Here is a 12,425-nt window from a genome sequence, read left to right as displayed (position 1 = left end):
GCACCTTGTACTAGTCCTCTACTTATCTGTTTGGCCTATGGCTGCAATAAAAGAACTCGTACTTGTAGTCCTCTACTACTACTATTGCTACTATGAATACTTACATACAGCTCTTCAACCAATGTTCTCAAAGCGGTTTATATAGAAAAATCAATAATACATAAATAAGATAGTCCCTTGTCCCCAAAGGGCTCACAATCCAAAAAGGAAACAGAAGGCAGATACTAGAAACAGCCACTGGAGGGATGCTGTGTTGGGGCTGGATAGGGTCAGTTGCTCCCTCCCTGCTGAATATAAGAGAATCACCACTTTAAAAGGTGTCGCTTTGCTCTGTTAGCAGGGGTCTGAAACCAATTGATAGCTTTTTATATTCTAATTGGAAGGGGGAGAAATAAACACAATTGGCCATAAACAGGATCGGCCTGGTATTCTGCCTGCATGAGGTGAGGTTCCAAATGCTGCCTTGCTCAATGCCTGCTGCCATGGGTTGGTGAGTGTGTTTGTTTATGTGTCAGCCACCTTGCAAAACCCAGCCTTACAAGTTTTGACAGTAGTGCATGGGATGAGGAGGAGGGAAGTTTGCCAGCAACTTCCTACTCTTCTCTCCTTTAGATTCTTATAACGCTTGCAAGGAGTACCACAGGTGAGGTCAGTCAGTCATATTTCATTGTATTTCGCCATGGGCCCCCACAACAACATTGCGATAATCCTACATGTGCAAATCAGTGACAATAGGCATAGCATGATGCAGCAGATTACCATGCAGATTACCAAGTCTCAGAGCAAGCCCACGTGAGGGGAAGAAAAAGGATGAATCATTCCCTCCATGCTTTCTGAACAAAGGCTTCTCCCCAAAATTCTCTTGTATCTTTGTAGGCTGCCACCCACCCACCCACCCCAATTATCAGCAGAGTTTCAAACACACACACACACACACACACACACACACACACGGGTGGAATCCCAGGGCAAACTCTTTCCTCTGATATTGGAAAAGTACAAAAACCTTCCACGTGCAAGCTTACATGTGGTAAGAAAACTGGTAGAATTGCTGAATGTCTGAGGACACGTTTTTCACCAGAGGAACCCCCTTTCCTGAGTTAAAAATCCACTCAAAGAGGCTTGTTAAAATTGCAAAGAAAAGGAAACAAAATGTTATTCAAAATACTATAGACTGCTTTGGTCTGAGGCTCTCTCAGCTTTTAGTTACAGGCAAAAGAAATACTCAGTGGTTACAAAATACTTCAAAAAGCACCCCAGATGATATTGGGGTGGCACACTTTAAAAATAATGGTTACCCAGTTGCAAAGAACATGGATGTAAGAAAACACAAATGCACTTTTGAAAGCTTACAGATAAACCATCATAGTACAATATTAGGGATGTACAAAGCACACAAAAGAAAATAAAAGTTCCTTACGCAAAATCTGACTAACAAACTGTCCCCTAGGCTAAACTTCCAGAAGCCAGAAGCCCTGGCTTCCTTTGCCTTGAACTCACCAAATCCTGGATGAGATTTCCAGTTTCCTGCCCTCCTGTCTTTCAATGAGCTGCAGAAGTCCTTTCATAAGATAAATCTCCAGACTAGCTTTTGACCATGAGGGAGCAAAATCCAGTTGCTTCTCATTAAGCCTTTCTGCCCGTGCTTCTCTCACCTCCAACCTAGCTTCTTCTAACAAAGGAACATTCTCTCCCCCCTCATGGCTTTCTAGGTCCCACCCACCTGGTGTGCTGGTTGGCTGATCCCTGGAGTTCACCAACCTGCCAGTCAAGACAGGGTTCACTTCCAGTTAACTCTTTAGGGGAGAGGAGGGCCTGGTCACTACACATGGTAATAAAAATAAGCTTCCAAGACAGATTGGAAGGAGCATCTTCTTGTCCTGCTGGCTCCTAAATAACCTGATGCCTGAGGCAACTGCCTCATCTTGCCTCATGGGAGGACCACCCCCATCATAGAAAATGGGAATAGATCATTAAAAATACCTGAGTGAAATGTTGCTCTGTTTCCCAAGCTACCTACCTCCCTGGGTGGAGATTGTCCCTTCCGTGCATGGAGCACAATCATAGCAGCAAGATGGCTTTCTTTCCTGAATTACCTTGGCAGATCCAGGGCTGCAGCTTTCTGTGCACCTGGAATGAGGCAGGGGCTAATAACAAAGAAGAACAAGGAAAAAGATGATAATACACAATGCACTGCTCCGAAGACAAACTTCAAATGACCTCTTTAATGCATACAATATTTTTAAAGATTTTTAAATAACTAACAGATTTCAGTTTAGGGATGTGCCTGAATCATTTTGGTGCCTCTCTAATGAGGCACTGAAATGATTCAGGTTGCCACAGCCAAAACATTTTGGTGGCGGAAAGCAGTAGCTTTAGAAGGAGGCATGCAGGTTCCTACCTGCTCCTCCAGCCCGCCTCCACCATGGCTCTGTCTGTTCTCTCTGTTCTAATAAGCTGCACCATGCGGCTGCTTCACTCTTCCCAGCAGCGCATGCGCAGTGTCGGCATATACATGGTGTCTGCACATGCACAGGCGCCATTTGCATGGTCAGCATGGTGTTTCTGACCATGCAGATGGTGTCCACGCATGTGCGGACTCTATGTGAGAGTGCTGACACTGCATGCGCACTGCTGGTAAGAGGGGAGGAACGGACAGCACTGTGGTGGGTCAGTGGAGAAGCAGGTAGGGACCTGAGTGCCTCCTTTTAAAGCTACTGCTTGCCACGGCCCCGAGGATGCATGAAATGCTTCGTGCACATCCCTATTTCAGTTAGTTCTTCTTTTCAGTTTAGTTAAATCCCAGTCGCATAATAATAGATGTGAAGGGAGGGATTGTTCTTTCTGTGAGGAGAATGAGGGTTGGTGTAAGGTGAAGGGGGTAGTGCATAAAATTGAATGTGTGGAATGTGCAGCATTCTATATTGGGGAACGGGAAGGCCATTAATGATCAAGATCATCTGGCCAATATGCAGCATAATAAAAGCCTAGCAAAACTGTGGGTGATACTTATGACGGAAGAACACAATGGAAAGGTGACCCAAACAGAAGTGTCAATATTGGCTGTTGAAGGGAACTTAATAAGACATAAGATCAAAGAAGAAGTGTTCCTAGAACAATTGAAACCCAATATTAATGTTGAGATGAAAGACAAATGAAGCTGTCTCTATTCAGGCCTGGGGACATCGGTTACTGAGAGAGTTAATATCTTCTCTGCAGAAGGTCGTCTCTCTCCTCCCTCATCTTAATATCTGTTTGGTTTTCAGCTTCAGTATTTAAGTGCCTTCAGCTGCTATGCTAAATGGAGCACTGAGGATGGTGTGTTACACCCAAATACTTGCTTGCTTTTGTTTTATCTTACATGTTTTGTGAAAAAAATCTGTAAGTTATTTAATCTCTTTTATGCATTAAAGAGGCCATTTGAAGTTTGTCAAGGAAAAAGTGTTAGAGATATTTCAGACTATAGGAAGGAGTCACAGAATTGGAAAGGACACAATAGGACCGCTGCCCCCAAGCCTGAATTTCATTGGAGACAGGTTCATTTGCTTTCTAGATCAGAGGCTCCCAACCTCGGGTCTCCACATGTTGTAGGACTACAACAACCATCATCCCCAGCCATAGAGAGCCAGCATAGTGTAGTGCTTAGAGTGTTGGACTAGGACCGGGAAGACCTGAGTTCAAATCCCCATTTGGCCATGAAAATCACTGGGTGATTCTGGGCCAGTCATGTATCTCTCAGCCTAACCTACCTCACAGGGTTGTTGTGAGAATAAAAATAAGCATGAGCTCCTCGGAGGAAGAGCAGGAAATAAATGAAAAAATAAACAAATAAATAAAGTGGCCAAAGACCATGGGGCTGGGGTGATGGGAGTTGTAGTCCAACATCTGGGAACCCAAGGCTGGCAACCCCTGGACTAGATTTCCCTGCATATAGACTGGGAGAAGGCCAGGATATATTTAGTTATTTCTTGTTAGGTCCTGTAGAGGTTGCTGTAAATTCTTTCAATCTCGTTCTGTACAGGACAATGACAATAAAGATTTATCGTATTTAATGGACAGACGGAAAAAACTTGGTTTTAACGGACAGATGCAAAAGGAAACACGCACCACTCCCCAATGAGGGAGGAGGCTTCTCCTACCCTTCTTATAATGATCAGGGGAGTTGCCGAGAAATGTAGGACGGACAGAAGGAAGGACTTTTTCACACAGCACAGAATTAATCTATGGAATTCTCTGCCACAGGATGTGGCAGCAATGGCCACCAGCACGGATGGCTTTAAGCAGGACAAATTCAGGGAGATCTATCTACAGCTTCTAATCCTGATGGTTATAGGTTATCTCCAGGATCAGAGGCAAGATGTCTCTGAATGCCAGTTGCAGGGAAGCGTCAACCGGAGAGAGGGTATGCCTTCATCACTTGCTTGCGGGCTTCAAATAAGAATATGTTGAATATTTATATATCATTTTTCAACAAGAGTTTGCAAAGTGGTTTGCAGAGATAGAAGTAAATACAATAAAATGGTCCCCTGTCCCCAAAGCGTGGCCCCTATCGTGTTGAGGTGCTCTTCAAGGTATTATTATTATTATTTATTAATTCAATTTCTATACCACCCTTCAAAAATGGCTCCGGGCGGTTTACACAGAGAAAGAATATTTATTACACCCAGTGAGTTTCCCAGTAGCTCTCCAACTCCACTGCTGCTTCTCACACGATCATGGGCAGGAGCTCCAAACTTGGTTTTAATAGACAGAAGCAAAAGGAAACACGCACCGCTCCCGAGCGAGGGAGGAGGCTTCTCCTACCCTTCTTATTATGATCAGGGGCATTGCCCGTAAGAGTAGCCAAGACCATGAAATGAAGGAAACTGTTTGCCCCACCTGATGAAGTTCGGATTATTTAGAATTGGCCCTGCTGTTCCCAATGTGTTGCTTTCCTGGTAGGATCTGTGAAATGTTGAAAGCGTGCTGGCGACCATAAACATCTGCAGTGATTTAGGGTGCTGGGTAAGGTTAAAGCAACTCAAGTTCATTCGGCTGCCATATACCGAGTCAGACCATGGGTCCATCTAGCTCAGTATTGTCTACACAGACTGGCAGCGGCTTCTCCAAGGTTGCAGGCAGGAGTCTCTCTCAGCCCTATCTTGGAGATGCTGCCAACTTGGAACCTTCTGCTCTTCCCAGAGCGGCCCCATCCCCTAAGGGGAATGTTTATTTTATTTTTATGAATTTATCAAATTTTTAAACCGCCCCAAACTTTCATCTTTGGGCAGTTAACAATAACATAAAACAAGTTAAAAACATATACAAAACTTAAAACAATTTAAAAACCAAAAACAGATTAAAACCTAAGAATTTAAAAAGCTGAAAAAGCTTGGGTGAAGAGGTGGGTTTTCAAATGCTTTTTAAAAATCGTGAGAGATGGGGAGGATCGTATTTCAGTAGGGAGCGCATTCCACAATCTTACAGTGCTCACACATGTAGTCCCCTATTCACCATTCAAATGCAAACCAGGGAAGACCCTGCTTAGCGAAGCCGACAACGCATGCTTGCTACCACAAGACCGGCTCTCCTCCCCGGATCAAACTGGACTAAATGTATTACATGACTGTTTCACGGTCTGTCATGCAGATGTTGAGCACGTCATCGAGACCCTCTGCAAAACTGCCTGTGTAAGGACCATGTTGGAGTAAACCACTATTGGAAAGAGTCAGTCTCTTAAGTTTAGTTTTCAAATTATTTGCTTCCCATTGTCAACAACAGAGGGTGGGCTACACTTTTTCACATGGAGGAGGGTGGTGCCTTGGGACCCTTTTTGCTGGGCATGGGCTGTGTGGATGAATTCTGCATAACGCATGATCGCACTAGGACCGGGGAGACCCGAGTTCAAATCCACATTCAGCCATGAGACTTGCTGGGTGACTCTGGGCCAGTCACTTCTCTCTCCGCCTAACCTACTTCACAGGGTTGTTGTGAGAAGAAACTTAAGTATGTAGTACACCGCTCTGGGCTCCTTGGAAGAAGAGTGGGATATAAATGTAATTTTTTTAAAAAAAATACTAAAGCAAGGAGAATGGTAGCTATGCCATTCCTTTCCAGAAGGTGGCGTAGCTGGCATAGCTATCAAAGCTGGCGGGAGACGTTGCCGACTTCTGGTACCAGTTCTGTGTCCAGCAGCAGTGTGGATTGAGGAGCACAGCACTCTAAGCCGTGGAGAGCCTCGCTTTCGAGGGGGAGAGCAGCAACCCCACCCAGCATGGGCTGAATACCACCTCCATGGTCTGTTCCATCCAGGAACGGCACCTCCATCTTACCTGAAACTTATATCTAACAACCAGGGATGTCCCCAAGGGGTAGCAAGGAATAGAGGGCTTCTTCTCTTCCAGCCAATCCAGAGCAGGTAGCTCTGCTCGTACTTTTAGTTGAATTCACAGGCTTGCTGTTATGGGATGGGAAAGCTCGCTGTGATCAGCTGAAGCCACCAATTTCCCCGTAGTGAAACCAATTTCCCTGCTAGCTCCCGCATTCCTCATGTTGAATCATGCATCTACTGGGTTTGTAATCTCCATCCTGAACCACTAGCCCTCTGCAGATGCCTGCAGAGTGAGTTGCGGCATGCCATAGAAGTCAAAGCGAGCTTGAAACCTGTGGGAAATGGAAATGGATCCTTTGTTTGGGTTGAATGCAGACTGACGTCTCAAGGCGGCCAGAACAAGTACTGGCTTGTGGAGTATTAGGTAACAAATCCCTTGCTAATTAAAACAGTTATAACAGTCTCACCGGGGAATTGAAACTGCCTGATCATCATCATCATCATCATCATCATCAATTTATTTATTTGATTTCTAGACCACCCTTCCAAAAATGGCTCAGCGCAGTTTACACAGATAAATAGTCCTCTCTAATAAAATGCTTGGTGTCCGTGCCTCCCTGCCCTGTTCTGGGCATGCGCGAAGCAGGGCAAGGGAGACACGATCGCCGGTACCCGGCAGCCATCTTGGGCGGCCAGAAGCAGCCGCCCCGAAGAAGCCGGAGAAGCGGCGGCGGGGGAGAGTGACCGAGGCGGCGGCAGAGCCGCCGCCTCGGCCGAAAGAGACGGAGGCCGGGGGCGGCGCGGAGGCCATGTAACTTAAAAAAAAAATTGCTCCCGCGGCCGCCGCCGCCGATCGCCCACCCTCCCTCCCAGGTGCCGAGTCCCCCTTACCCTGGCTGACTGCTGTCGGCCGTAGACAGCCCTCAATTTAAGAGGCAGAGAGGAGCTCGCAAGCAGAGCTCCTCTCTGTGCAAAGCCTCTTGCCGAACTGCCGCTTTGGGAGGGAGGGTGGGCGGTCGGCGGCAGCAATTTTTTTTTAAAGTTACATGGCCTCCGCTCCGCCCCCGGTCCCGGCCTCCGTCTCCACGGCCTGGCGGGGGCAAGTGCCTGGGCCGATTTGGCCCTTAAAGGTAGGGGGGGCGGACGGTGGAGGGAGAGGGAATGGCGGCGGGGGGCCAGGAGCCCCGTTACTAGCACCCGTTATTCAACGGGCCAACATTCACTTGTAAATAAATATGATGGATCCCTGTCCCCAAAGGGCTCACAATCTACAATGAAACACAAGAAAGACACCAGCAACAGTCCCTGGAGGTACTGTGCTGGGGGTAGATAGGGCCAGTTACTCTCCCCCTGCGAAATAAAAGAGAATCGCCACGTTAAAAGGTGCCTCTTTGCCAAGTTAGCAGAGGTTTCATCTCTTATATAGCATTTAAAACATCTGAGAAGTAATAATCCATTCTTAGGGGAATAAGTGATTGCCTTTAATTGGGTTGTGAGAAAATAGATTTGAAAACCGCTGGTCCGGAGGAGTTCAGGCCTGCATAGCTTAGGTTGCCTTGGGCTTGGCCAGTCCTCCCAGCTCTGTTTGGCAGCATTCTTAGTTTTGCTGCCTGCCTGAGACAGCAGAAGCAAGGGCATAGTTGAGAATCTGGCTGGCCACCATGTTTGGTAGAGTGTGTCTGGAGGGGTGGGTCACACCAGCTGTGCTAGCCAGCTATGTTGATTCAAGGCCTGGCCTGGGGTTGGTCCCTTTTCAAAACTCTGCCCAGCCATGGATCTGCTGGGTGTCTGTAACGAAGCTTCTCTCTCTGGCATTATTTTATTGGTTTGTATCATGTCATCTGTTTCTATGTTATTTTTAGATTGATTGCATTTTTATGAATTTGTGCCTCTGTGCTAGTTTGCTGGTATGTTTCGTATAATCTGTTTGTTTAATTTATTCTATCTGTTTTGCTATAGTCTGATGACTAAAGGCAAATAAAACCAACACTACTCTATGACTCTTGCAGAACAGTTTCAGCTGCATCCACTTCAGTGTGGGAGAATGCTGCTGTCCTGCTTGACAGGGCTGGTGTAAAGAGAGCCGGCGTGGTGTCGTAGCTAGAGTGCTGAACTAGGACCGGGGAGAGCTGAGTTCAAATCCCCATTCAGCTGTGAAACTCACTGGGTGACTCTGGGCCAACCACTTCTCTCTCGGCCTGACCGACCTCACAGGGTTGTTGTGGGGATAAGCATAACCATGGACACCGCTTTGGGCTCCTTGGAGGAAAAGCGGGATATGAAATGTAAAATTAAGTAAATAAATAAATAGAGATGATGTGGGGAAATGCTAGTGAAGTTCCAGGGGAAGGTGGGTGACATCTGACTGGTAAACGTTGTTGCTCTGCAAAGTGAAAAGATTGCCCTTCCTTTCGGGTTTTGTGCTGGCTTCGTGGCTTTTGAGGACTGGTGGCTACTCTGACATGGCTAGCATCTGGGTCTCAGCTTACCTGCCTAGGCAGTAGCTGAAGGAAAATGTCTGGAAGCTTGTATCTGGCCAGAAGACGAATTTGGACACTTCTTTTTGCAGCCAGTTGTCAAGAAACAGTTGTGGTGGTGGTGACTTTTAAAGATGGGTGCTGCCTCCCTTTTGCTTTCATACATGGTGCACATAACTCCAGATAAACAGATGTTGAAAAACTGCCCCAAGTCTCCCCTCACAAGGAAACCCGCCCTGTCAAAGCCTGCCCTGAAACTTGCTACTAATTCTGGAAGTACAATATCTTACTGAGCAGCATCTGCAGAGTTCACAACCAGCTGTCTGCCCTTGTGAGCAAGGAGACAGGGTCATAAGAACAGCCCTGCCGGATCAGGCCCATCCAGTCCAGCATCCTGTTCCACACAGTGGCCCACCAGATGCCTCTGGGGAGCCCACAGGCAAGAGATGAAGGCCTGCTCTCTCTCTCCTGCTGTTGCTCCCCTGCAACTGGGATTCAGGAGCAACCTGCTTCTGCGGCTGGAGGTAGCCTATAACCATCAGGGCTGGCAACCATGGATAGACCTGTCCTCCCATGAATTTGTCTCGTCCCCACATAAAGCCATCCAGGCTGGTGGCCATCACCACATCCCATGGCAGAAAATTCCTTTCTTCCCAGAGAGAAGATGGAAACATCTCCCTCCCTCTTCATAAGTAGCTGATCAATAGAATAGGTCTTTCTTATCTCAAATGTAAAGTAAAGTGTGCCCTCGAGTCGGTGTCGACCACATACCCCTCTGGTTGCCTGGGGTAGAATGCAGGAGGGGTTGACCATTGCCTCCTCCCGCACAGTCTGAGATGATGATGCCTTTCAGCATCTTCCCTATATCGCTGCTGCCCAATAGAGGTGTTTCCTGTAGTCTGGGAAACATACCAGTGGGAATTCAAACTGGCAGCCTCTGGCTTGCTAGGCAAGTAATTTCCCCGCTGTGCCATTCAGTGGCTACTATCTCAAATGTACTTCACGAATAAATCAGCTTCGTATCTAGATTGTACAAGAATCTCCATGCAGGTTCTTGAAGTAGCCGCCAAAACTAAACTCTGCACTCTAGTGTCCCCTCTAACAGGGATTCCCAGATGTTGTTGACTACAACTCCCAGAACCCCCAGCTGCAATAGCCTTTGCTTGGGTGGTTATGGAACATAGGAAGCTGCCATATACTGAGTCAGACCATTGGTCTATCTAGCTCAGTATTGTCTTCACAGACTGGCAGCAGCTTCTCCAAGGTTGCAGGCAGGAATCTCTCTCAGCCCGACCTTGGAGATGCTGCCAGGGAGGGAACTTAGGACCTTCTGCTCTTCCCAGAGCAGCTCCGTCTCCTGAAGGGAAGATCTTCCAGTGCTCACACTTCTAGTCTCCCTTTCATATGCAACCAGGGTGTACCCTGCTTAGCTAAGCGGACAAGTCATGCTTGCAACCACAAGGCCAGCTCTCCTCCTGGTCAACAACATCTGGGAATCCCTGTTAGAGGGAACACTGATGCACTATACTCTGTATCTGGAGTGGGTTGTTTCTATTGTTGGTGCTCTGCTAAATCATCACAAACCCCAACACTACATTTCCTGGCAGATGGCTTCAGGGGCTGATCTCTGGTTCTGGTGTTGGGAGAGAGGGAGAAGAACTTCTCTCTCTCCACATCATCACTTTAGAAACCTCTATCGTGTCCCCCCTTAGCTGTCTTTTTTTCCTAAACTAGAAATCCCCAGATTCCTGGCATCCGAAGGTAGCAGCTGAATTTCTGGTCATGGTGAAATCCCACGACCCTTTGTGCTGGCTGGGCCATCTGTGTGATACTTTAATGATCACTGAATGGGTTTTAATCATGGATTTGCAGGGCTGGAATCCAGGGAAAGTCTGCCTGAGTCACAGGCCACTGATTAAGAAAAAGCACATGCCAAGAGAGATCTGCACCATCTTTGTTGGTTTTGCCTTTTTCTCTGTTTTGTTGTTGGGGTGGACCACAATTACATGAATGTTTCAGTGGGGAAGGAAGGAAGGAAGGAAGGAAGGAAGAAACCGCAGATCAGCCGCTGACTTTGCTGGGCCTAGCCAAACAGACAACAAGCCAAGCATGTGAATGTTGAACATCTCGGCTGGAATTTCCCACATAACAGCAGGAGTTGAGAGTCCTCCAACATAAGAACAGCCCTGCTGGGTAGGGCCCAAGGCCCATCTAGTCCAGCATCCTGTTTCACACAGTGGCCCATCAGATGCCACTGGAGCCCTACAGAGAGGGCATGCCCTCCCTCCTGCTGTGACACCACTGCAACTGGTACTCAGAGGCATCCTGCCTCTGGGGCTGGAGGCAGCCTGTAGCCCTCCGACTAGTAGCCATCAATAGGCCTGTCCTCCATGAATTTATCTAAACCCCTCTTAGCAATAGCAATAGCACTTACATTTATATACCGCTCTATAGCTGGAAGCTCTCTAAGCGGTTTACAATGATTTAGCATATTGCCCCCAACATTCTGGTTACTCATTTTACTGACCTCGGAAGGATGGAAGACTGAGTCAACCTTGAGCCCCTGGTCAGGATCGAACTTGCAACCTTCTGGTTACAGGGCGGCAGTTTTACCACTGCGCCACCAGGGGCTCTTAAAGCCATCCAGGTTGTTGGCTGTCACCACATCTTGTGACAGAGAACTCCAGAGGTTAATTATGCATTGTATGAAAAAGTACTTCCTTTTGTTGGTCTTAAATTTCATGGCAATCAGTTTCATGGGATGGCCCCTGGTTCTAGTGTGATGTGAGAGGGAGGAAAATTTATATCGAATTTCTCCACCGCATGCATGATTTTATAGACCTCTATTAGGTCTCCCTGCAGTTGTCTTTTTCCTAAACTAAACAGCCTCAGGTTTTGTAGTCTTGCCTCGTGAGGAAGGTGCTCCAGGCCCCTGATCATCTTGGTTGCCCTCTTCTGCACCTTCTCCAATTCTACAATGTCCTTTTTGAGATGTGGTGACCAGAATTGTATGCAGTTCTCCAAATGTGGCCACACCAAATGTGACTGCTCCCAGCTCATTCTAAAGAACAAGTGACCAAGCCATGAAAATGACCAGAGGCATGGAGGATTTCTCTTCAGAGCTGCAATTCTGTAGTCCAAGAGCCCACTGGGGTGGTCAAATGATGGGGTGGTCAAATGCCCCAACGGGGGCAGATAAATGATAATTGTGCTTTTTGACAAGGTCTGTACGCTTCGAGGTGGAAGTGATCTCACTGCAAGTCATCCAGCTTGCAGAGTGTTCTCACGCTTTTCTCGAATATTTATATTCTGCTCTTCAACCAAAGCTCACAAAGCAGTTTACATAGAAAAAGAAATAAAATGGATCCCTGTCCCCAAAGGGCTCACAATCTAAAAGAAACACAAGGCAGATACCAGCATATGCCATTGGAGGGGTGCTGTGCTGGGGCTGGATTAGGCCAGTTGCTCTCCTCCTGCTCCATAGAAGATAATAACCACTTTAAAAGGTGTCTTTTGCTCAGTTAGCAGGGGTTTTGAAACAGGTTTCGAAACACCAAAATCACTATAAAGTTTGATTTTCGCCAGAGGAATGGAAGTGAGAATTGGCCGGAAGGCCCTCCAAAGATGACACCATGGAA

This window comes from Hemicordylus capensis, chromosome 2, assembly GCF_027244095.1.
Source record: "Hemicordylus capensis ecotype Gifberg chromosome 2, rHemCap1.1.pri, whole genome shotgun sequence".
NCBI classification, from domain to species: Eukaryota; Metazoa; Chordata; class Lepidosauria; order Squamata; family Cordylidae; genus Hemicordylus; species Hemicordylus capensis.
This window is presented reverse-complemented; position numbering follows the sequence as displayed.